This window comes from Schistocerca serialis, chromosome 12 (genome assembly GCF_023864345.2).
Source record: "Schistocerca serialis cubense isolate TAMUIC-IGC-003099 chromosome 12, iqSchSeri2.2, whole genome shotgun sequence".
Taxonomy (NCBI): domain Eukaryota; kingdom Metazoa; phylum Arthropoda; class Insecta; order Orthoptera; family Acrididae; genus Schistocerca; species Schistocerca serialis.
Window position 1 is genome coordinate 164797051 of NC_064649.1, and position 27839 is coordinate 164824889.

At 43.7% G+C, this 27839-nt stretch overlaps 1 long non-coding RNA gene across 1 annotated transcript in view; it reads right to left on the reverse strand.

Moving 5' to 3' along the window:
• The window catches only part of LOC126428197 (uncharacterized), a 721501-nt gene that overhangs the window by 416455 nt on the left and 277207 nt on the right, over positions 1 to 27839 (reverse strand). The gene's annotated exons all lie outside the window — the stretch shown is intronic.

Here is a 27839-nt window from a genome sequence, read left to right on the forward strand (position 1 = left end):
AGCAGCTGTGGAACAAGCGGTCCATGGTTCAAGTCCTCCCTCGTGTGAAAATTTTAATTTCTTTATTTTCGCAAAGTTATGATCTGTCCGTTCGTTGATTGACGTCTCTGTTCATTGCAATAAGGTTAGTGTCTGTGTTTTGCGACCGCACCGCAAAACCGTGCGATTAGTAGACGAAAGGACGTGCCTCTCCAATGGGAACCGGAAACATTTGATCGCTAGGTCATAAGTCAACCGATTCCTCCACAGGAAAACACGTCCGATATATTCTATACGACACTGGTGACGGCATGTGCGTCACATGACAGGAATATGTTGTCGACCCACCTAACTTGTACACTTGGCGAATGGGTAAAAAGATTCTTCTAACTTGCCCGATTTAGGTTTTCTTGTGGATGTGGTAATCACTCCCAAAAAGCGATGAAAACGTAAGAGCTTGTCACAGACTGAAAATAAAAAATTACAGTTTTCCCAAGTCTTGAACGGAGGACCTCTCGTTCCGCAGCTGCTCACACTAACCACCGGACCACGGCGCTCCTGACCGCCCATTCGCTTGATGTTGCCTATCTTAAACATGGACTACTCAGTTTGTATATTTTGTTTATTTTTTCATAGTCCCACACAACTTCTTCCTGTTTTCTCGATTGATGTGTGTTCAGTTTTTCAAGGCCTATCCACTGTGCCAACTTATAACTAAACCTGAGGGGGGTGCGATGGGGAGGTTCCCTTGTAAGAGGAGAGAACAGCAGTTCGTTTCTTTTAATGTTAAATCTGTCCTTGAACTATCAGAAGCAGCGGAAAGGAGTTTTAGAGAAGAAGTTAACAAGTTTTATGGCACTTGTGTAGAATATCTCAGCAAGTGGAGCGCCTCATATTTACCCTCATCGCCGGTGTTTGGTTGGATGTTACTGAAGAGAGTGCCAAAATGGGAACATGTTGAAGAGACAGTTTCTTATTTGAAGAGTAAAGAGATTGAAATCGATGATTGCATTCTCTTTTATCAGTTCGGCATACTGACAAATTTTGTTGAAGAAAATCTTCACAAGTGGAATGATGAAAAAAAAAACACACCATTGGAATGTCATGAGAAGTGGGTGAGTTTTTTTAAAAGCTGTGACTGTCTTCAGCATTACTCTGAGTTGTTAATAATTGCAAGGTATTTATTTGCAATCCCAGCCCATAATGCCAATGTGGAAAGAATATTTTCGTTCATGAATATCCAGTGGACTGATGAAAGAAACAGAATGGAGGTGGACTCTCTTGAAGCAATCCTGCAGATCCTGTACAACTACAAAATGGATTGTGCCGAGTTTTATCACTGTGTCTCAAAGAACAAAGACAAGATCAAGAAGGTTGGAGGCAGCGAAAAATACCCTTTTCTCCAAGGACAGTCAATTCCATCTATAAGTGCTCAGAAATACTAAAGTTCATGTTGATATTAATTGATTAAAAGTTGAATAGCTGTAAAATTTTGTAGAATCGTAATACATTTCTTTATTACTGTATACGTTTATTAAATGTCACTAATTATACAGATAATCTAGATTATATCAATCTTTTGTATCCTCTTATTAGTTATAATAATCGGGTTAACAAAATGTATCAAGAAAACATTAATATTTAAAATTAAGAAACCTGGGTACATGTGGAATGAGGTGTCCAATGGCAGCCGGTTGAATGTGTCCCGGTTTTCACCGAAAATAATTTGGTCACCCTATCGTAACACCGTCGTGCTGCGCTGGCGCTATCTGATGGTGTGGTTCAGGTAAGTTGGAACTTTCCTGGCGCCTTCAATCACAGGATGGCATATTGTCTTAACCTCTTTCTTTTAATTAGGACCACCTCTCATTCCTGACGTCTATGACAGATGAGTATTGTACTCAGTTGCTTCTGAGTAAGTTTTGACGCAGTATATGTTTCAATTTATTCATTCCCGTAGTCGTACAAGGTATGACCGTTTCCTATTAATGGATTATTTTCTAGTTTTCAAGACAATGTGATGCCCAAAAAGGGCAATCCAGACTGTCTTGCAATTTGAAATTACTACGAATTTACCACTCGTGGACTTTATATACAGCCTTTCTCGACGAGATGTGAAACAGGGATACGAAAGGAAACCATCACACAGGTTAATCGTAGCAGGTAGCAGACTTTGTTTTGTTGGTAGAACACTTGTAAACTGCATTCAGGGGAGATAGCTTACAAAACACTAGTGTGATCCATCCTCGAATACCGCTGAAGTGCGGGGAACCCGTACCAAACAGGTCGTCATTTTCTCTTTTTCAGTTTCGTACAAACAACCCAGAATGAATATCTATTCATGACTGTCTGAAAAGTTAGGTCATTTCATATATATTCACCCAAAAATAAAACACTGCGTCACCTCTCATAACCATAATTTTCTTCACCATCTACACAAAACGTTAGCCGAAAAGTACAACAGAATCAGCGCTGTCTTGAGTTAATGTCGTCATCAACACAAAGAACCCATAGCTTACAATATGGCTCCAAGAACGACCTACGTCATGCTGATGTCAATAAATATCGGACAGTGTAAGATTTATTAATTTTATTGCAGCGGTACGAGTTACGAGATGGCACAATAGCGGGTGCCGCAGATGGAATGGTCAGCATTCAGGGATATGACACGAACCATCACTCGAAGCAAAAAAGTTTGCTAAACATGGCACTCGAGCATACCCTTACGAACACTTTATCGTTCTTCTGCGAGACCGGCCGGTGTGGCCGAATGGTTCTAGGCGCTTCAGTATGGAACCGCGCGACCGCTACGGTCGCAGGTTCGAATCCTACATCGGGCATGGATGTCTGTGATGTCATTGGGTTAGTTAGGTTTAAGTAGTTCTAAGTTCTAGGGGACTGATGACCTCAGATGTTAAGTCCCATAGTGCTCAGAGCCACATCAAACACATCCATTCCCGACGCAGGATTCGAACCTGCGACTGTAGCAGCAGCGCGGCTCCGGACTGAAGCGCCTAGAACCGCTCGTCCACAGCGGCCGGCTGTCTCACTTCCATACATGCATACGCTCCATACAAATACACACATCAAAAAAAGTTTCGCATCACCCTGGTTCCCACACCACCTTAAGATAGACGTAGCCGGTGAATATTGTACGACAGACACAGTCCTTGTGACTGTTCAGAGATGTCACTAAACCCGCCTAAAGATGTAAACAACCATATGAGCAGCGACTATTAACGGAGGGAGTCCGACAGCCGATAAGTTCCAGTCTTCCCACCAAGAAGGAGGTACACGGCTCGTGTTGTCCGTAGTTCAACATTTTTTTGAAGTAAGACATGGACGGTCAGTACCGCGGTTCGATCGCTCCCGCATTGTTACTATGTGCCAGGAAGGGCTTGAGCAAGTTAAGTGTCCAGGCGTCTCGGAGTGAAACAAACCGATGTTGTTCGGACATGGAGGAGACAGAGAGAGGCAGGAACTGTCGATGATGCCTCGCTCAGGCCGCCCGAGGGCTGCTGCTGTTGCAATGGATGACCACTACCTACGGATTATGGCTCGGAGGAATCCCGACTGCAACACCGCCGTGTTGAATAATTCCTTTCGTGCTGCCACAGGACGTCGTGTTACGACAAAAACTGTACGCAATAGTCTTCACGATGCGCAACTTCACTCCCGACGTCCATTGCGCGGTCCATCTTTGCAACCACGACACCTTGCAGCTCATTACACATGGGCCCAACATCATGCCGAATGGACCGCTCAGAATTGGCATTACGTTCTCTTTACCGATGAGTGTCGCATATGCCCTCAACCAGACAATCGTCGGAGACGTGTTTGGAGGCAACCTGGTCGGGCAGAACGCGTTAGACACACTGTCCAGCGAGTGCAGCAAGGTGGAGGTTCCCTGCTGTTTTGAGGTGGCATTACGTGGGACAGACGTGGGCCGCTGGTGGTCACGGAAGGCGCCGTAACGGCTGTACAATACGTGAATGCCATCCTCCGACCGACAGTGCAACCATATTGGCAGCATATTGGCGAGGCATTCGTCTTCGTGGACGACAATTCGCGGCCCCATCGTGCACATCTTCTGAATGACTTCCTTCAGGATAACGACATAGCTCGACTAGAGTGGCCAGAATGTTCTCCAGACTTGAACCCTATCCAACATGCCTGGGATAGATTGAAGAGCGCTGTTTATGGACGACGTCACCCCCCAACCAGTCTGAGGCATCTACGCCGAATCGCCGTTGATGAGTGGGACAATCTGGACCGACAGTGCCTTCATGAACTTGTGGATCGTATGCCACGACGAATATAGACATGCATCAACGCAAGAGGACGTGCTGCTGGGTATTAGAGGTACCGGTGTGTACAGCAATCTGGACCACCACCTCTGAAGGTCTCGCTGTATGGTGGTACAACATGCTACGTGTCGTTTCATGAGCAATAAAAAGCGTGGCAATGATGTTTGTGTTGATCTCTATTCCAATTTTCTGTGCAGGTTCCGGAACTCTCGGAACTGATGTTAGCAAATTTCTCTTCTGCAGGAATGGTTTCCTTCTCATAGCCAGTCTACATTTTATATCCGCTCCACTTCGTCCATCATCAGTTATTTAGCATTTTGCTCTCCAAATAGCAAAACTCATCTACTACTGTAAGTGCCTCATTTCTTAATCCAATTCCTTCAGTATCACCTGATGTAATTCGACTATATGCCAGTATCCTCGTTTTGCTTTTGTTGATGTTCATCTTATATCCTCCTTTTAAGACACTGTGAAAGGGTCCTGTAGCCACCTTTCATTGCCAACTCTCGTAGTGGTCAAGTCGGCAAAGAGGTTTCCGCTACTTGTGAGAAATCCACCTGCGTTAGGTTGGTGGCGGAAATGGCATCCTGGGGTTTTCCGGTCCACGCGGAGCGTGGAAGAGGCTGGAGAAGCGGGAGGCAGTCTGCCGCCGGTACGGGAAGCGTCCACAGCTGTGCTCCAGTCGAAGAAGGGTGAGTTGGACTGACCGCGTGGCGCGTTGTCACATAGAGAGGGGAGCTTTTAGCTTTTGGTCTCGAATTTCGTCTTATAAAGATTTACTTGCTGGGTTGCAGCAGGGAATGCAAGGCTTTTGTAGACTTTCAGTTTGATTCCCAATGCAGTCTTGATTTTGATCCGTGAGAGGAACGCAGCACAAAGGAGTTGCATATGTTGAAGTGCCCTCGGTTCAGTGTGAATGTTTATGTGCCTACAACTGTGTGTGTATGCTTCTAATCTTTTCGGGATCTTGGTAATTTTTGTGTATTTGTGAATTTTCTTTGTCTCATGTGATTAAAATTTGGCCACGGTCCATAGAAATTGTCTCCGCGGACCGAGTGGGCACGCGAGTCTGTTATGAAACGTAAGTATTTCACAAGCAATTGTACATAGTTAGCATGCAACAGCAGTCTATAGATGCACTACATCAATGTTTTAAGGAATAAATAATTTTGCCTTCAATCTTATCTTGTGTACCGATGTTACGTCGCCGTTACCTTCGCCATTTACCTTGTAGTTTTCCTTGTTGGCCCACCTATAGCGTTTCCATGTGCACAGGTGTAGTGATTAGTGTCCCTTTTTTTATCTGAAACAAATGCTCTGGAATAGATCGTGTTTTCACGAATCTTGCTGCAGGCTGCACTTGCGCATGGTGTTAACGCCCTATTTACTTTACTCAGTATTTGATTCATGGGAAGAATGCCTGGATCATATTAATAACTACATCCCATTCTTTATCAATGACTTTACAATGAATGTTCTTTTGTGAGTTTTTCTTATTAATAAATTAAGTAATTTTCCGACTCAGTGCTACCTCTTCTTTGTCGTGTGGCTAGAGTTGGTGGCGACCCTATCTTTTATATTGATTTCAGTGTCAAATAGCATTTTCTTATTCAAAGTGCGCGTGGCTCTTTCAACTATCAGGATACATTCAAAGGGCGCTTCATGCTTCTTGCACATAGCGTCCTTTTATTCACGCTACTTACACATGGCGACCCTGCCAGGATCATGTGTAAGTCAAGACTGCATTGGGAATCAAACTGAAAGTCTACAAAAGCCTTGCATTCCCTGCTGCAACCCAGCAAGTAAATCTTTATAAGACGAAATTCGAGACCAAAAGCTAAAAGCTCCCCCCTCTATGTGACAACGCGCCACGCTGTCAGTCCACCTCACCCTTCTTCGACTGGAGCACAGCTGTGTACGCTTCCCGTACCGGCGGCCGACTGCATCCCGCTTCTCCAGCCTCTTCCACGCTCCGCGTGGACCGGAAAACCCCAGGATGCCATTTCCGCCACCAACCTAACGCAGGTGGATTTCTCACAAGCAGCGGAAACCTCTTTGCCGACTTGACCACTACGAGAGTTGGCAATGAAAGGTGGCTACAGGACCCTTTCAACTGTCCAGAGACCAGACAGCGAGGTCATCGGTCTCATCGGATTAGGGAAGTCGGCCGTGCCCTTTCAAAAGAACCGTCCCGGCATTTGCCTGGAGCGATTTAGGGAAATCACGGAAAACCTAAATCAGGATGGCCGGACGCAGAATTGAACCGTCGTCCCCCCCATGTGAGTCCAGTGTCTAACCACTGTCTCACTCCCTTCCCAACCACTGCTTCCCTTCCAAGCCCCTCGAGTCATATAACTGCCATCTGGTTTCTGTACAAATTGTAAATAGCCTTTCACTGTGCATAAGGTGGAATTACACCAAGATCCACCGCGAACGGTGCTGGTCTAGCGCGACAGCCACCTACCGGTAGAACGGGTGAATCTACGAAAATTCGCAGACACGTTATGCGCGCGCCATAATAGACAGCATTTCACAACTGTTTGAGTAATATGCATATAACGTCTCACGGTGATTTTCGATTTGTATGGTAATGCCCCAGCTTCCGTAAGTTGATGTTAGATTTGATTGCATCTCTTGCTTCATTTCAGCATGCCAGAAAAGAGAAACAGGCAGTGATAGGCGAGAAAGTCCGTGCAGTTTCGCACTGTACGACAGACAAGGACTACGAAACTGAGTACCCCATGTATATACATATTCCAAATTCGGAAAAATAGCAGAAGTGCACTTTTAAGTATTGGTCCTATAAAGTGTTGCATATTGGAGTGTATGCATCCAAAACAAATTCTGAAATGGTGGACTGTGCTATTCTGTGGCTAAAAGCCGGACTCGTAACAGATTCGCCAGTCGCCAGAAAACGCAATGTTACAACCAGTCTGCAACGTAACAGGACATTTACCGGTATTTTATTCGTGATCTAGGCTGGTATGGCCACAAAACATATGATTTAATACTGCGAGAGAGCCTCCGTCATGACTGTGTGAGACTTGCAAATTCCATCTTCCATGATAGACAGCAGCTTCTCGAAACAGGCCACCTCCATCCTCACGAAGGTCTGAAATTTTTGCGGGCCTTCGAGCCTCAGTTCTTTCATCAGCAGTGAATATAATCCCCTGCCTTCGACCCTTCTTTTCATCCATGGTCGAACTCAACAACGTCTGGCTTTTCGTCTTCGTCGCCGTTCTGCCCTAATCCCAATATTTACTGTCACTGGCAGGGCAATAGCTACGAAAACCAGTGGGTCTTCTGTGTGCAAAATGCTGTATAAACACATACAGCTGTGTAACCACGTCTCGTAATATAAAACTAACTGTTGAGACTATAATTCAGAACTGTAGAAACCCACATAAGAGAATAACAATTACTTAATACATAATGATAAAATTACAAGTTGTTATTCAATAGGACCCTTGAGCTCACATAAGTAATATGAACGAATGACGTACCAGTATATTACACGGCCCCCCTTGTGTTTCGCGCGGTAGAACGAACGACTTCACAAGAGATCAGACAGTCCCATTTGCGTTTTGCTCGTCATTACCGTCTGCTGCGCATGTGCGCAGGGATATCGCGTTGGTATATCACGCGTGGATGGTGCAATAGGTTTACATGAACCATTCTGTAGTCACAGGAAAGTTGGAAAGCTGTGGGAAGGTCTTATGGGATCAAACTGCAGGGGTCATGGGTCCCTAAGGCTACTCACTACTTGTTGTTGTTGTTGTTGTTGTTGTTGTTGTTGTTCTTGTTGTGGTCTTCAGTCCTGAGACTGGTTTGATGCAGCTCTCCATGCTACTCTATCCTGTGCAAGCTTCAACATCTCCCAGTACTTACTGCAACCTACAACCTTCTGAATCTGCTTAGTGTATTCATCTCTTGGTCTCCCTCTACGACTTTTACCCTCCACGCTGCCCTCAAATGTTAAATTCGAGATCCCTTGATGCCTCAGAACGTGTCCTACCAACCGGTCGCTGCTTCTTGTCAAGTTGTGCCACAAACTCCTCTTCTCCCCAATTCTATTCAATACCTCCTCACTAGTTATGTGATCTACCCATCTAATCTTCAGCATTCGGCTGTAACATCACATTTCGAAGCTTCTGTTCTCTTCTTGTCCAAACTGCTTGTCATCCATGTTTCACTTCCATACATGGCTACTCTCCATACAAATACTTTCAGAAACGACTTTCTGACACGTAAATCTATACTCGATATTAGCTAATTTCTCTTCTTTAGAAACGCTTTCCTCGCCATTGCCGGTCTACATTTTATATACTCTCTACTTCGACCATCGTCACTTAATTTACTCCGCCAATAGCAAAACTCCTTTACTACTTTAAGTGTCTCATTTCCTAATGTAATTCCCTCAGCATCACCCTACTTAGTTCGACTACATTCCATTATCCTTGTTTTGCTTTTGTTGATGTTCATCTTATATCTGCCTTTCAAGACACTGTCCATTCCGTTCAGCTGCTCTTCCAAGTCGTTTGCTGTCTCTGACAGAATTACAATGTCATCGGCGAACCTCAAAGTTTTTCTTTCTTCTCCATGGATTTTAATACCTACTCCGAATTTTTCTTTTGTTTCCTTAACTGCTTGCTCAATATACAGATTGTATAACATCGGGGATAGGCTACAACCCTGTCTCACTCCCTTCCCAACCACTGCTTCCCTTTCATACCCCTCGACTCTTATAACTACCATCTGCTTTCTGCACAAATTGTAAATAGCCTTTCGCTCCCTGTATTTTACCCCTGCCATCTTGGAAATTTGGAAGAGAGTATTCCAGTCAACATTGTCAAAAGGTTTCTCTAAGTCTACAAATGCTAGAAGCATAGGTTTGCCTTTTCTTAATCTAGTTTCTAAAGTAAGTCGTAGGGACAGTATTGCCTCACGTGTTCACATATTTCTACAGAATCCAAACTGATCTTCCCCGAGGTCGGCTTCTACCAGTTTTTCCATTCGTTTGTAAAGAATTCGCGTTAGTATTTTGCAGGCGTGACTTATTAAACTGATAGTTCGGTAATTTGCATATCTGTCAACGCCTGCTTTCTTTGGGATTGGAATTATTATATTCTGCTGAGAGGCCGAGGGTATTTCGCCTGTGTCATATATCTTGCTCACCAGATGGTAGAGTTTAGTCATGACTGGCTCTCCCAAGGCCGTCAGTAGTTCTAATGCAATGTTGTCTACTCCCGGGGCCTTGTTTCGACTCAGGTCTTTCAGTGCTCTGTCAAACTCTTCACGCAGTATGTCCCATTTCGTCTTCTACGTCCTCTTCCATTTCCATAATAGTGTTCTCAAGAAATCGCCCCTGTATAGACCCTCTATATACTCCTTCCACCTTTCTGCTTTCCCTTCTTTGCTTAGAACTGGGTTTCCATCTAAGCTGTTGATATTCATACAAGTGGTTCTCGTTTCTGTAAAGGTCTCGTTAATTTTCCTGTAGGCAGTATCTATCTTACCCCTAGTGAGATATGGCTCTACATCCTTACATTTCTCCTCTAGCCACTTCTTAATCTAACTTAAACTAACTTACGTTGTGGACAACACACATACCCATGTGCGAGGGAGCACTCTAACCTTCGACGTGGGTGTTTACATTAGATTAATACCCGTGGTCTAGGGGTAGCGTCTTTGATTCATAATCAAAAACGTCTTCGGTCCCGGGTTCGCCACTGCCTAAATTTTGATAAATAATCAGCATTGGCGGCCGAAGACTTCCGGCATAAGAAGTCAGCCTCATTCTGCCAACGGCCTTGTCAAAGAGGGCGGAGGAGCGGATAGAGGTTCAGGGCACTCTCTTGTCCTAGGGGTGGGAAATTGCGGAAGAATCAGCAATGATCAACGACATGAGGATGCAGAAGGCAATGGAAACCACTGCGTTAAAGACACGTAACGTGTATCCACAGGACATGTCGCCTGTAACTGAAGAAGTGTCATGATGATCTCTCCATTGGCAAAAGATTCCGGAATAGTCCCCCATTCGGATCTCCGGGAGGGGACTGCCAAGGAGGAGGTTACCATGAGAAAAAGATTGAATAATCAACGAAAGGATAGCGTTCCACGAGTCGGGACGTGGAATGTCAGAAGCTTGAACGTGGTAGGGAAACTGGAAAATCCGAAAAGGGAAATGCAAAGGCTCAATCTAGATATAGTAGGAGTCAGTGAAGTGAAGTGGAAGGGAGACAAGGATTTCTGGTCAGATGAGTATCGGGTACTATCAACAGCAGTAGAAAATGGTATAACAGGTGTAGGATTCGTTATGAATAGGAAGGTAGGGCAGAGGGTGTGTTACTGTGAACAGTTCAGTGACCGGGTTGTTCTAATCAGAATCGACAGCAGACCAACACCGACAACGATAGTTCAGGTATACATGCCGACGTCGCAAGCTGAAGATGAACAGATAGAGAAAGTGTATGAGGATATTGAAAGGGTAATGCAGTATGTAAAGGGGGACGAAAATCTAATAGTCATGGGCGACTGGAATGCAGTTGTAGGGGAAGGAGTAGAAGAAAAGGTTACAGGAGAATATGGGCTTCGGACAAGGAATGAAAGAGGAGAAAGACTAATTGAGTTCTGTAACAAGTTTCAGCTAGTAATAGCGAATACCCTGTTCAAGAATCACAAGAGGAGGAGGTATACTTGGAAATGGCCGGGAGATACGGGAAGATTTCAATTAGATTACATCATGGTCAGACAGAGATTCCGAAATCAGATACTGGATTGTAAGGCGTACCCAGGAGCAGATATAGACTCAGATCACAATATAGTAGTGATGAAGAGTAGGCTGAAGTTCAAGACATTAGTCAGGAAGAATCAATACGCAAAGAAGTGGGATACGGAAGTACTAAGCAATGACGAGATACGTTTGAAGTTCTCTAACGCTATAGATACAGCAATAAGGAATAGCGCAGTAGGAAGTACAGTTGAAGAGGAATGGACATCTCTAAAAAGGGCCATCACAGAAGTTGGGAAGGAAAACATAGGTACAAAGAAGGTAGCTGCGAAGAAACCATGGGTAACAGAAGAAATACTTCAGTTGATTGATGAAAGGAGGAAGTACAAAAATGTTCCGGGAAAATCAGGAATACAGAAATACAAGTCGCTGAGGAATGAAATAAATAGGAAGTGCAGGGAAGCTAAGACGAAATGGCTGCAGGAAAAATGTGAAGACATCGAAAAAGATATGATTGTCGGAAGCACAGACTCAGCATATAGGAAAGTCAGAACAACCTTTGGTGACATTAAAAGCAACTGTGGTAACATTAAGAGTGCAACGGGAATTCCACTGTTAAATGCAGACGAGAGAGCAGATAGGTGGAAACAATACATTGAAAGCCTCTATGAGGGTGAAGATTTGTCTGATGCGATAGAAGAAGAAACAGGAGTCGATTTAGAAGAGATAGGGGATCCAGTATTAGAATCGGAATTTAAAAGAGCTTTGGAGGACTTACGGTCAAATAAGGCAGAAGGGATAGATAACATTCCATCAGAATTTCTAAAATCATTTGGGGAAGTGGCAACAAAACGATTATTCACGTTGGTGTGTAGAATATATGAGTCTGGCGACATACCACCTGACTTTCGGAAAAGCATCATCCACACAATTCCGAAGACGGCAAGAACTGACAAGTGCGAGAATTATCGCACAATCAGCTTAACAGCTCATGCATCGAAGCTGCTTAGAAGAATAATATACAGAAGAATGGAAAAGAAAATTGAGACTGCACTCGGTAACGATCAGTTTTGGCTTTAGGAAAAGTAAAGGGACGAGAGAGGCAATTCTGACGTTACGGCTAATAATGGAAGCAAGGCTAAAGAAAAATCAAGACACTTTCATAGGATTTGTCGACCTGGAAAAAGCGTTCGACAATATAAAATGGTGCAAGCTGTTCGAGATTCTGAAAAAAGTAGGGGTAAGCTATAGGGAGAGACGGGTCATATACAATACGTACAACAACCAAGAGGGAATAATAAGAGTGGACGATCAAGAACGAAGTGCTCGTATCAGCGAGAAACTTAACATCAGGATTGATGGTCACGAAGTCAATGAAGTTAAGGAATTCTGCTACCTATGCAGTAAAATAACCAATGACGGACAGAGCAAGGAGGACATCAGAAGCAGACTCGCTATGGCAAAAAAAGCATTTCTGGCTAAGAGAAGTCTACTAATATCAAATACCGGCCTTAATTTGAGGAAGAAATTTCTGAGGATGTACGTCTGGAGTACAGCATTGCATGTGTGGTGTCACCGCCAGACCCCACACTTGCGAGGTGGTAGTTTTAAATCGGCCGCGGTCCATTAGTACATGTCGGACCCGCGTGTCGCCACTGTGTGATCGCAGACCGAGCGCCACCACAAGGCAGGTCTAGAGAGACGTACTAGCACTCGCCCCAGTTGTACGGACGACGTAGCTAGCGATGCACACTGACGAAGCCTCGCTCATTTGCAGAGCAGATAGAGTAGCCTTCAGCTAAGTCAATGGCTACGACCTAGCAAGGCGCCATTAGTAACATTGCATGTATCTAAAGAGTCTCACTTGTATCGCCACAATCTCCAGATGTACCACAAGGATGGATTAAAGTTAAGTATTCCAGCAGCTACGTACTTTTCTTTATAGCATTCATTACGTATCCTGTTTCAGACCTCACGCCATCCTTCGTGAGCTTATAGCGTGCATTGCGGTCGCCTCAAACCACACTGTGTCGGCACTTCTGTCGACACATCAGTATGGTAGTGAAACATGGACTGTGGGAAAACCGGGACAGAAGAGAATCGAAGCATTTGAGATGTGGTGCTATAGACGGATGTTGAAAATTAGGTGGACTGATAAGATAAGGAATGAGGAGGTTCTACGCAGTATCGGAGAGGAAAGGAATATGTGGAAAACACTGATAAGGAGAAGGGACAGGATTATAGGACATCTGCTAAGACATGAGGGAATGACTTCCATGGTACTAGAGGGAGCTGTAGAGGGCAAAAACTGTAGAGGAAGACAGAGATTGGAATACGTCAAGCAAATAATTGAGGACGTAGGTTGCAAGTGCTACTCTGAGGTGAAGAGGTTAGCACAGGAAAGGAATTCGTGGCGGACCGCATCAAACCAGTCAGTAGACTGATGACCAAAAAAAAAAAAAAAAAAAAAAAATAGATTAATACTAGTTCCATGGATCATGAATACGATATTTCGTAATGATGTGGAACGTGTCAAATTTTCCAATACATGACATAATTAAGTTAATTTAACAGCATAATTAAGTTAAAATAACAACTTTTTTATTTTTTGTTTTTTTTTAATTTTTTATAATTTTTTGTTTGGTTTTTTCTCTTTTTCTTAACTTATATCTAAAAATTCGTCTATGGAATAGAAGGAGTTGTCATTCAGAAATTCTTTTAATTTCTTCTTAAATACTTGTCGGTTATCTGTCAGACTTTTGATACTATTTGGTAAGTGACCAAAGACTTTAGTGGCAGTATAATTCACCCCTTTCTGTGCCAAAGCTAGATTTAATCTTGAATAGTGAAGATCATCCTTTCTCCTAGTATTGTAGTTATGCAGACTGCTATTACTTTTGAATTGGGTTTGGTTGTTAATAACGAATTTCATAAGAGAGTATATATACTGAGAAGCTACAGTGAATATCACTAGATCATTAAATAAATGTCTGCAGGATGACCTTGGGTAGACTCCAGCTATTATTCTGACTACACGCTTTTGAGCAATAAATACTTTATTCCTCAGTGATGAATTACTTCAAAATACGATGCCATATGCAAGCAATGAATGAAAATAGGCGTAGTAAGCTAATTTACTAAGATGTTTATAACCAAAATTTGCAATGACCCTTATTGCATAAGTAGCTGAACTGAAACGTTTCAGCAGACAATGAATGTGTTTCTTCCAATTTAATCTCTCATCAAAGGACATACCTAAAAATTTTGAATATTGTGCCTTAGCTATATGCTTCTGATTAAGGTCTATATTTATTAATGGCGTCATACCATTTACTGTACGGAACTGTATGTACTGTGTCTTATCAGAATTCAGTGAGAGTCCGTTTACAAGGAACCACTTAGTAATTTTCTGAAAGACATTATTGACAATTTCATCAGTTGATTGTTGATTGTCAGGTCACAGAAAAGCACGCCCGGGGCGCTGGTGCACAGGGGTACGGTTTACGTTCTTCGTGTAGTTGGGGCTTAAGAGGGCAGGCAGTTGCTGCTGCAGGTTGAACGGAGGCGGTGCCTCGAGAGGGCAGTGGAGGAGCCTGCCTTCTAGAAATAATTTCCGGACATGTGTCACGGCCGACGGCGCAGCTGTTTGTGTAACTCTACACCGGCTGTGCGTGCGTGTGCGTGTGCGTGTGCGTGTCAGAGGGAGGGAGGACTCGCGAGTGCAGCGCGCACAAAGCGGCCAGCCCGGGACGCACAGTGACCACCGGGCGCTGCTGCGGTGTTTCGGGCTTCCTGAAGAGAAACTGCGGCGGAGCGGGCGGGTGTCGCCTGTGGGATTCACAGCGGCGAATGCGGCCGGGCCGGCGCTCTGCTGGAGGCCGCGCGCACCTGCTGGCATCAGGGAGCGGGGCCGCGCTCTGCCATTCAGAGAGGGCAGCGCAGCCGTGGTGTTTCGCAAAGAGACCGACCACGAGTTTACCGCAAGGAGCTTAGTTACCGACGGAAAGATGAGATCTGGACCCCTACCCGGGCTCTGAACCCCGCCCCTGCCCGACCACCGCCTCGGCCTGATCGCTGGCCAGCGTCGGCGCGAACTGAAGGCACGCAAGACGCCACCTCGACGGCTCCCACCACGTGCAGCACACGAAGCGTAGTCCACGCACTGGGACTGTTGATAATACCGGGTGATCCAAAAGTAAGTATAAATTTGAAAACTGAACAAATCACGGAATAATGTAGATAGAGAGGTACAAATTGACACACGTTCATGGAATGACATGGGGTTTTATTAGAACCAAAAAAAAAAAAAAAATACAAAAGTTCACTGGATTCGTGATTTCCTGTCAGGAAGTTCGCAGTTCGTAGTAATAGACGGCAAATCGTCGAGCAAAACTGAAGTGATATCAGGTGTTCCCCAGGGAAGCGTCCTGGGACCTCTGCTGTTCCTGACCTATATAAATGACCTGGGTGACAATCTGAGAAGTTCTCTTAGGTTGTTCGTAGATGATGCTGTAATTTACCGTCTAGTAAGGTCATCCGAAGACGAGTATCAGTTGCGAAGCGATTTAGAAAAGATTACTGTATGGTGTGGCAGGTGGCAGGTGGCAGTTGACGCTAAATAACGAAAAGTGTGAGGTGATCCACACGAGTTACAAAAGAAATCCGTTGGAATTCGATTACTCGATAAATAGTGCAATTCTCGAGGCTGTCAATTCAACTAAGTACCTGGGCGTTAAAGTTACGAACAACTTCACTTGGAAAGACCACATAGATAATATTGTGGGGAAAGCAAGCCAAAGGTTGCGTTTCATTGGCAGGACACTTAGAAGTTGCGAAGTCTACTAAAGAGACAGCTTACACACTCGTTCGTCTCTGTTAGAATATTGCTGCGCGGTGTGGGATCCTTACCAGGTGGGATTGACGGAGAACATAGAAAGGGTGCAAAAAAGGGCAGCTCGTTTTGTATTATCACGTAATAGGGGAGAGAGTGTGGCAGATATGATACGCGAGTTGGGATGGAAGTCATTAAAGCAAAGACGTTTTTCGTCGCGGCGAGATCTATTTACGAAATTTCAGTCACCAACTTTCTCTTCCGAATGCGAAAATATATTGTTGAGCCCAACCTACATAGGTAGGAATGATCATCAAAATAAAATAAGAGAAATCAGAGCTCGAACAGAAAGGTTTAGGTGTTCCTTTTTCCCGCGCGCTGTTTGGGAGTGGAATGGTAGAGAGATAGTATGATTGTGGTTCGATGAACCCTCTGCCAAGCACTTAAATGCGAATTGCAGAGTAGTCATGTAGATGTAGATGTAGATGTAGAAAACGTCCGACAGATGTCGCTTCATTTAATCAGAATAGCAATAATTAGCATAACAAAGTAAGATAAAGCAAAGATGATGTTGCCCGCATCTCATGGTCGTGCGGTAGCGATCTCGCTTCCCACGCCCGGGTTCCCGGGTTCGATTCCCGGCGGGGTCAGGGATTTTCTCTGCCTCGTGATGGCTGGGTGTTGTGTGCTGTCCTTAGGTTAGTTAGGTTTAAGTAGTTCTAAGTTCTAGGGGACTGATGACCATAGATGTTAAGACCCATAGTGCTCAGAGCCATTTTTGAAAGATGATGTTCTTTACAGGAAATGCTCAATATGTTTACCATCATTCCTCAAAAATAGCTATAGTCGAGGAATAATGTTGTGAACAGCACTGTAAAGCATGTCCGGAGTTATGCTGAGGCATTGGCGTCGGATGTTGTCCTTCAGCATCCCTAGAGATGTCGGTCGATCACGATACACTTGCGACTTCAGGTAACCCCAAAGCCAATAATCGCACGGACTGAGGTCTGGGGACCTGGGAGGCCAAGCATGACGAAAGTGACGGCTGAGCACACGATCATCACCAAACGACGCGCGGAAGAGATCTTTCACGGGGTCTAGCAATACTTTGTTTTTTTTTTTCCTTAATAAAACCCCATGTTATTTCAAGCATGTGTGTCAATTTTTACCTCTCTATCTACATTATTCCGTGGTTTATTAAGTTTTCAAATTTATAGTGACTTTTTGATCAGCCGGTATATATATATATATATATATATATATATATATATATATATATATATTGGCGATAATTTCTTCCTTCGACACATCGATATCAAAATGGCAAAATCCAGCGCCGATTTCTTTATCTTATATTATATTATATTTTTCTCACAACTTTCTTTGACTGTGTGTAGCAACTATACGTGGCACAAAAGGAGTCGTCGCATTATACTGGAGGCAGTGGAGAGGTCGGGGGGAGGGAATAGCGATGTGAGTCGAATAACAAGACATGTGAAGAAGTAGCACACCAGCGGCGTTAAAAAAGTTTTCGACGTCGGTATTCTTCAAAAACAATTCTCGAAAATGATGAACAGAAATCTAAGTGACAGGACTTGTGGTGGGCGGAGACTTGTGGGAGGAAATGCTGACGTAATCGGCGCTCGGCGCTACCAGCACAAACTGCAACGTTCAGCTTCAGCACGCAGTTGTGACACTACAACTGCTAGCTCCCTCGCACTTGCAGAAATGAGGAAACAGGGAAGTCGACACGAGGTCTTCCGGACAAATCCGACGAGTGACAAAGCAGAACGGCGGACCCACATTTTACTGCGCTACTTACATGCACTTACCATTGTTAGCAAAGCGCATCGTTTTGCTGTAAGGGCACAAGCAGCGTGCTAACTTGTTGATGTACAGAATATCTCATATCGTGTAGACGCAAAATCCGCGCAACACGTCATGTGATTCGACTAATGTTTGAAGTAGTTCTGGAGGGAACTGACACCATGAATCCTGCAGGCCTGTCCACAAAACCATGAGAGTACGACGGGGTGGAGGTCTCTTCTGAACAGTGCGTTGCAAGGCATCCCAGATATCTGAATAATGTTCATGTCTGGGGAGTCTGGTGGCCACCGCAACTCTTTAAACTCAGAAGAGTGTTCCTGGAGTCACTGTGTAGCAATTCAGGACGTGTGGGGTGTCGCATTGTCCTGCTGGAAATGCCCAAGTACGTCTGAATGCACAATGGACACGAATGGACGCAGGTGATCAGACAGGGTGCTGACGTACTTGTCACCTGTCAGAGTCGTATCTCGACGTATTGCGTGGCCCCTCCCACCAGAAGTTCGAGTCCTCCCTCGGGCATGGGTCTGTGGGTACTTCTTAACATAAGTTAGTTTCAGTAGTGTGTAAGTCTAGGGACCCATGACCTCAGCAGTTTGATCCCTCAGGAATTCATACGAATGCCGGACATTTGCCACTCCGTACATTTGCCATACTTGCCCCTTCGCCAGGTAGCTTGAGTAGCGATCCCTCAGGTAAGGGACGCCCTTCCTCGTACTTCTTCTGTCTGCTTTCAAACCGCAGCCTCCACATCTTACTCGATACAACCAGTACGTAAGGGACCTTCTTCTTCGACATCTTGGCCATATACAGAGCTCCTTTTCCGAAATCGAAATAACTTTTAGGAAACGAAAGCAATACCGACGATTATGTCAGTATGTAACTAGTTCTGCCAAAAATAATTGTAGATCCCTCTGTCTGTACGGTAGTTTCCTTTCACACTTACTGATCGCGACAGAAACAGTCCATCGCCATGGGTGTAACAAGAAAGGAACGATGTAAAGAGAATTCGAATGTACGCTAATCATTTCTTTTTGGTCACTACATTGGTTATGACCTGTAGATTAAAACTGAAGAAACTGCAAAAAGGTGGGAATTTAAGGAGATGGGACCTGGATAAACTAAAAGAACCAGAGGTTGTACAGAGATTCAGGGAGAGCATAAGGGAGCAATTGACAGGAATGGGGGAAATAAATACAGTAGAAGAAGAATGGGTAGCTTTGAGGGATGAAGTAGTGAAGGCAGCAGAGGATCAAGTAGATAAAAAGACGAGGGCTAGTAGAAATCCTTGGGTAACAGAAGAAATATTGAATTTAATTGATGAAAGGAGAAAACATAAAAATGCAGTAAGTGAAACAGGCAAAAAGGAATACAAACGTCTCAAAAATGAGATCGACAGGAAGTGCAAAATGGCTAAGCAGGGATGGCTAGAGGACAAATGTAAGGATGTAGAGGCCTATCTCACTAGGGGTAAGATAGATACCGCCTACAGGAAAATTAAAGAGACCTTTGGAGATAAGAGAACGACTTGTATGAATATCAAGAGCTCAGATGGAAACCCAGTTCTAAGCAAAGAAGGGAAAGCAGAAAGGTGGAAGGAGTATATAGAGGGTCTATACAAGGGCGATGTACTTGAGGACAATATTATGGAAATGGAAGAGGATGTAGATGAAGATGAAATGGGAGATATGATACTGCGTGAAGAGTTTGACAGAGCACTGAAAGACCTGAGTCGAAACAAGGCCCCCGGAGTAGACAATATTCCATTGGAACTACTGACGGCCGTGGGAGAGCCAGTCCTGACAAAACTCTACCATCTGGTGAGCAAGATGTATGAAACAGGCGAAATACCCTCAGACTTCAAGAAGAATATAATAATTCCAATCCCAAAGAAAGCATGTGTTGACAGATGTGAAAATTACCGAACTATCAGCTTAATAAGTCACAGCTGCAAAATACTAACACGAATTCTTTACAGACGAATGGAAAAACTAGTAGAAGCCAACCTCGGGGAAGATCAGTTTGGATTCCGTAGAAACACTGGAACACGTGAGGCAATACTGACCTTACGACTTATCTTAGAAGAAAGATTACGGAAAGGCAAACCTACGTTTCTAGCATTTGTAGACTTAGAGAAAGCTTTTGACAATGTTGACTGGAATACTCTCAAATTCTAAAGGTGGCAGGGGTAAAATACAGGGAGCGAAAGGCTATTTACAATTTGTACAGAAACCAGATGACAGTTATAAGAGTCGAGGGACATGAAAGGGAAGCAGTGGTTGGGAAGGGAGTAAGACAGGGTTGTAGCCTCTCCCCGATGTTGTTCAATCTGTATATTGAGCAAGCAGTAAAGGAAACAAAAGAAAAATTCGGAGTAGGTATTAAAATTCATGGAGAAGAAATAAAAACTTTGAGGTTCGCCGATGACATTGTAATTCTGTCAGAGACAGCAAAGGACTTGGAAGAGCAGTTGAACGGAATGGACAGTGTCTTGAAAGGAGGATATAAGATGAACATCAACAAAAGCAAAACAAGGATAATGGAATGTAGTCTAATTAAGTCAGGTGATGCTGAGGGAATTAGATTAGGAAATGAGGCACTTAAAGTAGTAAAGGAGTTTTGCTATTTGGGGAGCAAAATAACTGATGATGGTCGAAGTAGAGGGGATATAAAATGTAGGCTGGCAACGGCAAGGAAAGCGTTTCTGAAGAAGAGAAATTTGTTAACATCCAGTATTGATTTAAGTGTCAGGAAGTCATTTCTGAAAGTATTCGTATGGAGTGTAGCCATGTATGGAAGTGAAACATGGACGATAAATAGTTTGGACAAGAAGAGAATAGAAGCTTTCGAAATGTGCTGCTACAGAAGAATGCTGAAGATTAGATGGGTAGATCACATAACTAATGAGGAAGTATTGAATAGGATTGGGGAGAAGAGAAGTTTGTGGCACAACTTGACCAGAAGAAGGGATCGGTTGGTAGGACATGTTCTGAGGCATCAAGGGATCACCAATTTAGTATTGGAGGGCAGCGTGGAGGGTAAAAATCGTAGAGGGAGACCAAGAGATGAATACGCTAAGCAGATTCAGAAGGATGTAGGTTGCAGTAGGTACTGGGAGATGAAAAAGCTTGCACAGGATAGAGTAGCATGGAGAGCTGCGTCAAACCAGTCTCAGGACAGAAGACCACAACAACAACAACAACAACATTTGTGCCTACTTTAACTACTGCAACTGCATGCCCAAAAGACAACAAGGAAAGAAGGAATGGGTATGTGAATGTTTGAAAAGAAGAACGACATACTCCATATTAACTTACTCTCTAAAATCCGATATCCCTTGTGATAAAACATTAGTTAATAAAGTGTAGCGGGACAATGTTCAAAACATGACTTAAATACGTTCACTAAATAGAGGTAAGAACATCTATGATTGACATGTCATCTAAATGCGACGTACAGTTTTAACATGTTAGAAATAAGGAAATGAAGTAATACAGAATGCTATGCTTGTAACGTACGTTGTTCTTCTACATTGTCTAGCTGTGGTATTTACAGGGTCGCAGAGAAAGCATTCTAGGTTTTGGAGGGAAAACCCGTAATTGTAATGATCTCCACAACAACAGAAACAAGAAGCACAACTTAAGGAAAATAATGTGATGTGTGTTCCAGCTCACAAGTGACATTGAAGCAGGTAGTTCCTGTGACTTAGTATGGGCAGAGGTTATGTTCGACAACCGGAATAAATTAATAACAGGCCCCTTTTACCGACTCCCGGTCTCAGATCAAACAGTTGCTGAACATTTCAAAGAAAACTGGAGTCTCATCGCAAATAGCTACCCCACTCATACAACTATAGTTGGCAGTGACTTGAATCTACCTTCTGTATGTTGACAAAAATACATTTTCAGACCCTACTGTAGATAGAAAACAACTTCCGTAATTGTTCTAAATGCTTTTTTTAAAATTATTTTGAACAATTAGTTCACGAGGCCATTCAAATTGTAAATGGTTACGAAAACACACTTGACCTCTTAGTCACAAATAATCCTGAGCATCACGACGGATACAGGGATTAGTGAACACGCAGTCGTAGCGAGGCTCAATTCCGTAACAAAGAAATTCACCAAAACTAAACGCGAAATATATCTATTTATAAAAGCAACTGAAAATCAGAAGAAAGGCTCAGTAAGCATTGAGGAGGAGGGGGAGGGGGAGACAAGGGACCCAACCCTTCGGAGCAGGTAAAACCGTGGCAAATGTCCGACGTGGCAAATGTCTGCACCCCATCCGTACACAACATCAACAGTCCAATGTCGGTGAGGCGTAAAGCTTTGTGTCGTGCAGTCATCAAGGGTAGACGTGTGAGCCTTCGGCTCCGAAAGCCCATATCGATGACGTTTCGTTGAACGGTTCGCACACTGACACTTGTTGGTGGTCCAGCATTGAAATCTGCAGCAATTTGCGGAAGGGTTGCGTTTCTGTCGTGTTCAACGTTTCTCTTCAGTCGTCGTCGGTCCCGTTCTTGCAGGATCTTTTTCTGACCGCAGCGATGTCGAAGATTTGATGTTTTACCGGATTCCTGATGTTCAAGTTACATTCATCAAATCGTCGTACGGAAAAATCCCCACTTCGCTACCTCTGAGATGCTGTGTCCCATCGCTCGTGCGGCGACTATAACACCACGTTCAAAATACCTTAAATCTTGATACCCTGCCGTTGTAACAGCAGTAAACGATCTAATAACTGCGTCAGACACTTGTTGTCTTATATAGGCGTTGCCGACCGCAGAGCCGTATTCTGCCTGTTTACATATCTATCTATTTTATGCGCATGCCTATACCAGTTTCTTTGGCGCTTCAGCGTAAATCATTTGTCAAATATACAGCTCTAAAACTGGAAGGTTATTTACAAAGTGCAACCGATATTTTTATTGCCATGTATGTCGATATTTTGCTTCGATATAGTGGTACATCCTTGCTATTTTTCAATAGTTCGAGTGTTGATAGCAATTTCTTTTAAATATCGATACATCGGATTGCCAATATTTTTAAAAATATCATCAGCCCTATTTCACAGAGACATACTTCGTTGCGAAACTAGGTTTCGAAGCTGTGCAGCTAACTGCCGCACATAAGCCTCCTGCAGTCGCGAAAGTGGTTGCCCGAACTATTCAATGTCGGGGCATAGCATTTTTTTCACGCAACGAAACCATCTGTCCGGTGTGTTTTTAGGTTAAGTGACGTGTTTCAGTACACGCGACATGGAGTGCGGCGACTTAGGAAATTTTCGACAGGTACGCTGTGCACAGGCGCCGCAAGGACGTGAAGTATAATCTGCACGACAAACATGTGCGACGAAGTACTGCGCTTTAGACAATTCTTCGTGATACGAACATCGTACAACTGACGATGTTACTGACCAAAATACGTTCTGTAGGAAATAATAAGTCATCAAAAACTAATGAAGATCCCTTTCTGCACTGATCGAAATTCTCAATTTTCAACTTATTTTTTATTTATTACTAGAAGTCGTGACGATAAGTTCCCCAAGTTACAATTACGACATTGCAATTACGAAGCGTCTGATGCGAGCTGTCTGTCTCGCCAACTTGTTGAAGCTCTTCAACAGCAGCTCCGTGAAGGGCAAGTGTGGGAATTACATTCAAACAAACTCGCACGAGATACTTCTAGAAGGCAGTGCGATATACTCTCTGGTTTTACAGATCATTTGTGATTCTGTTCTGTATCTTACAAGCAATAACCAGTAGTAGTTCTTGCGCCGGCAGCAGTGGCCGAGCGGTTCTAGGCGCTTCAGTCTGGAACCGCACGACCGCTAGGTCGCAACTGGTTTCATTCCTGCCTCGGGCATGGATGTGTGTGATGTGCTTAGGTTAGTTGGGTTTGGAGTAGTTCTAAGTTCTAGGGGACTGATGACCGCAGATGTTAAGTCCCATAGTGCTCAGAGCCATTTGAACCATTTTGAGTAGTTCCTGTTCTGCATCATTTTCATGTTCTACAATTGTCAGCCTCCCCCCCTGAACCATGGACCTTGCCGTTGGTGGGGAGGCTTGCGTGCCTCAACGATACAGATAGCCGTACCGTAGTTGCAACCACAACGGAGGGGTATCTGTTGAGAGGCCAGACAAACGTGTGGTTCCTGAAGAGGGGCAGCAGCCTTTTCAGTAGTTGCAGGGGCAACAGTCTGGATGATTGACTGATCTGGCCTTGTAACACTAACCAAAACAGCCTCGCTGTGCTGGTACTGCGAACGGCTGAAAGCAAGGGGAAACTACAGCCGTAATTTTTCCCAAGGGCATGCAGCTTTACTGTATGATTAAATGATGATGGCGTCCTCTTAGGTAAAATATTCCGGAGGTAAAATAGTCCCCCATTCGGATCTCCGGTCGGGGAATACTAAAGAGGACGTCGTTATCAGGAGAAAAAAAACTAGCGTTCTACGGATCGGGGCGTGGAATGTCAGATCCCTTAATCGGGCAGGTAGGTTAGAAAATTTAAAAAGGGAAATGGATAGGTTAAAGTTACATATAGTGGGAATTAGTGAAGTTCGGTGCCAGGAGGAACAAGACTTTTGGTCAGGTGAATACAGGGTTATAAATACAAAATCAAATAGGGTTAATGCAGGAGTAGGTTTAATAAATCATATAACTAATGAGGAAGTATTGAATAGGATTGGGGAGAAGAGAAGTTTGTGGCACAACTTGACCAGAAGAAGGGATCGGTTGGTAGGACATGTTCTGAGGCATCAAGGGATCACCAATTTAGTATTGGAGGGCAGCGTGGAGGGTAAAAATCGTAGAGGGAGACCAAGAGATGAATACACTAAGCAGATTCAGAAGGATGTAGGTTGCAATAGGTACTGGGAGATGAAAAAGCTTGCACAGGATAGAGTAGCATGGAGAGCTGCATCAAACCAGTCTCAGGACTGAAGACCACAACAACAACAACAACAGGTTTAATAATGAATAAAAAAATAGGAGTGCAGGTAAGCTACTACAAACTGCATAGTGAACGCATTATTGTGGTCAAGATAGACAAGAAGCCCACGCCTACTACTGTAGTACAACTTTATATGCACACTAGCTCTGCGGATGATGAAAAAATTGATGAAATGTATGATGACGTAAAAGAAATTATTCAGGTAGTGAAGGGAGACGAAAATTTAATAGTTATGGGTGACTGGAATTCGAGAGTAGGAAAAGGGAGAGAAGGAAACATAGTAGGTGAATATGGATTGGGGCTAAGAAATGAAAGAGGAAGTCGCCAGGTAGAATTCAGCGCTGAGCATAACTTAATCATAGCTAATACTTGGTTCAAGAATCATGAAAGAAGTTTGTATACATGGAAGAACCCTGGAGATACCGAAAGGTATCAGATAGATTATATAATGGTAACACAGAGATTTAGGAACCAGGTTTTAAATTACAAGACATTTCCAGGGGCAGATGTGGACTCTGACCACAATCTAACTGAAGAAACTGCATAAAGGTGGGAATTTAAGGAGATGGGACCTGGATAAACTGACTAAACCAGAGGTTGTACAGAGTTTCAGGGAGAGCATAAAGGAACAATTGACAGGAATGGGGGAAAGAAATACAGTAGAAGAAAAATGGGTAGCTTTGAGGAATGAAATAGTGAAGGCAGCGGAGATCAAATAGTTAAAAAGACGAGAGCTAGTAGAAACCCTTCGGTAACAGAAAAATGTCGAATTTAATTGATGAAAGGAGAAAATATAAAAGTGCAGTAAATGAAGCAGGCAAAAATGAATACAAACGTCTCAAAAATGAGATCGACAGGAAGTGCAAAACGGCTAAGCAGGGATGGCTAAAGGACAAATGCAAGGATGTATCGGCTTATCTCACTAGGGCTAAGATAGATACTGCCTACAGGAAAACTAAAGAAACCTTTGGAGAAAGGAGAACCACTTGTATGAACATCAAGTGCTCAGATGGAAACCCAGTTCTAAGCAAAGAAGGGAAAGCAGAAGGGTGGAAGGAGTATATAGAGGGTCTATACAAGGGCGATGTACTTGAGGACAATTTTATAAAAATGGAAGAGCATGTAGATGAAATGGGAGATATGATACTGCGTGAAGAGTTTGACAGAGCACTGAAAGACCTAACCCAAAACAAGGCCCCCGGAGTAGACAACATTCCATTAGAACTACTGACAGCCTTGGGAGAGCCAGTCCTGACAAAACTCTACCATCTGGTGAGCAAGATGCATGAGACAGGCGAAATACCCTCAGACTTCAATAAAAATATAATAATTCCAATCCCAAAGAAAGAAAGCGTTGACAGATGTGAAAATTACCGAGCTATCAGTTTAATAAGTCACAGCTGCAAAATACTAACGCGAATTCTTTACAGACGAATGGAAAAACTGGTAGAAGTGGACCTCGGGGAAGATCAGTTTGGATTCCGTAGACATGTTGGAACACGTGAGGCAACACTAACCTTATGACTTATCCAAGAAGAAAGATTAAGAAAAGGCAAACCTACGTTTCTAGCATTTGTAGACTTAGAGAAAGCTTTTGACAATGTTGACTGGAATACTCTCTTTCAAATTCTAAAGGTGGCAGGGGTAAAATACAGGGAGCGAAAGGCTATTTACAATTTGTACAGAAACCAGATGGCAGTTATAAGAGTCGAGGGACACGAAAGTGATGCAGTGGTTGGGAAGGAGTGAGACAGGGTTGTAGCCTCTCCCTGATGTTATTCAATCTGTGTATTGAGCAAGCAGTAAAGGAAACAAAAGAAAAGTTCGGAGTAGGTGTTAAAATCCATGGAGAAGAAATAGAACCTTTGAGGCTCCGCGATAAAATTGTAATTCTGTCAGAGACAGCAAAGTACTTGGAAGAGCAGTTGAACGGAATGGATAGTGTCTTGAGAGGAGGATATGAGATGAACATCAACAAAAGCAAAACGAGGATAATGGAATGTAGTCGAATTAAGTCGGGTGAGTCATGGCTCTGAGCACTATGCGACTTAACTTCTGAGGTCATCAGTCGCATAGAACTTAGAACTAATTAAACCTACCTAACCTAAGGACATCACACACATCCATGCCCGAGGCAGGAATCGAACCTGCGACCGTAGCGGTCGCTCGGCTCCAGACTGTAGCGCCTAGAACCGCACGGCCACTCCGGCCGTCTAATCGCGTGATGCTTCGGGAATTAGGAAATGAGACGCTTACGGTAGTAAATGGATTTTGCTATTTGGGGAGCAAAATAAGTGAGGTTGGTCTAAGTACAGAGGATATAAAATGTAGAGTGGCAATGGCAAGGAAAGAGTTTCTGAAGAAGAGAAATTTGTTAACATCGACTATATATTTAAATGTCAGGAAGTCGTTTCTGAAAGTATTTGTATGGAGTGTAGCCATGTATGGAAGTGAGACATGGACGGTAAATAGTTTGGAGAAGAAGAGAATAGAAGCTTTCGAAATGTGCTGCTACAGAAGAATGCTGAAGATTAGATGGGTAGATCACATAACTAATGAGGAAGTGTTGAATAGAATTGGGGAGGGGTTTGTGGCACAACTTGACTACAAGAAGGGATCCGTTGGTAGGACATGTTCTGAGGCATCTAGGGATGACCAATTTAGTATTGGAGGGCAGCGTAGAGGGTGAAAATCGTAGAGGGAGACCAAGAGATGAATACACTAAGCAGATTCAGAAGGATGTAGGCTGCAGTAAGCACTGGGAGATGAAGAAGCTTGCACAGGATAGAGTAGCGTGGAGAGCTGCATCAAACCAGTCGCAGGGCTGAAGACCACAACAACATCAACAACAGTAGTCATTAGACATTGTGAGACTTACGGACTTCGAATGTGGTCAGGTGATTGGGAGTCACTTTTGTAATACGTCTGTACGCGAGATTTCCGCATTCCTAAACATCCCTAGGTCCACTGTTTCTGATGTGGTAATGAAGTGGAAACGTGAAGGGGCATGTAGAGCACAAAAGCGTACAGGCTGGCCACATGTGCTGACAGAGAGACCGCCGACAGTTGAAGAGAGTGGTAATGTGTAATAGGCAGACATCTATCCAGACCGTCACACAGGAATTCCAAATTGGATCAGGATCCACTGCAAGTACTACGACAGTTAGGCGGAATGTGGGAAAACTTGGATTTCATGGTAGAGTGGCTGCAAA